The sequence below is a fragment of the Penaeus monodon genome, chromosome 33 (assembly GCF_015228065.2).
Source record: "Penaeus monodon isolate SGIC_2016 chromosome 33, NSTDA_Pmon_1, whole genome shotgun sequence".
Lineage (NCBI taxonomy): Eukaryota > Metazoa > Arthropoda > Malacostraca > Decapoda > Penaeidae > Penaeus > Penaeus monodon.
The window spans coordinates 30,887,521-30,887,783 of NC_051418.1; the positions used below are offsets into that span (position 1 = coordinate 30,887,521).

The window sequence follows — 263 nt, forward strand, 5'->3', positions numbered from 1 at the left end:
AGGCTTACACGACATGAGCAACATAGAGGAGCTCGACCTTCGGGACAACGTGCTCTGCATGAACGACGTGTTGTCTCCCATCGGTGCCTTACCACACTTACGGATCCTCCAGATTTCAGGAAACCCTCTTGCCTGGGACATCAACTACAGGATTCACACCATCAGGCTAATGAATCCTGCCACTGCCAATCACAAGGTGAGACGCGGTTTTCATTTTACTGAAGATAACTCCTGGGTTCGTTTTGTGTTGGTCCTCGTATTTT

At 49.0% G+C, this 263-nt stretch overlaps 1 pseudogene; it reads left to right on the forward strand.

The window, feature by feature from the left end:
* The window catches only part of LOC119594335, a 20,263-nt pseudogene that overhangs the window by 906 nt on the left and 19,094 nt on the right, over positions 1–263 (forward strand).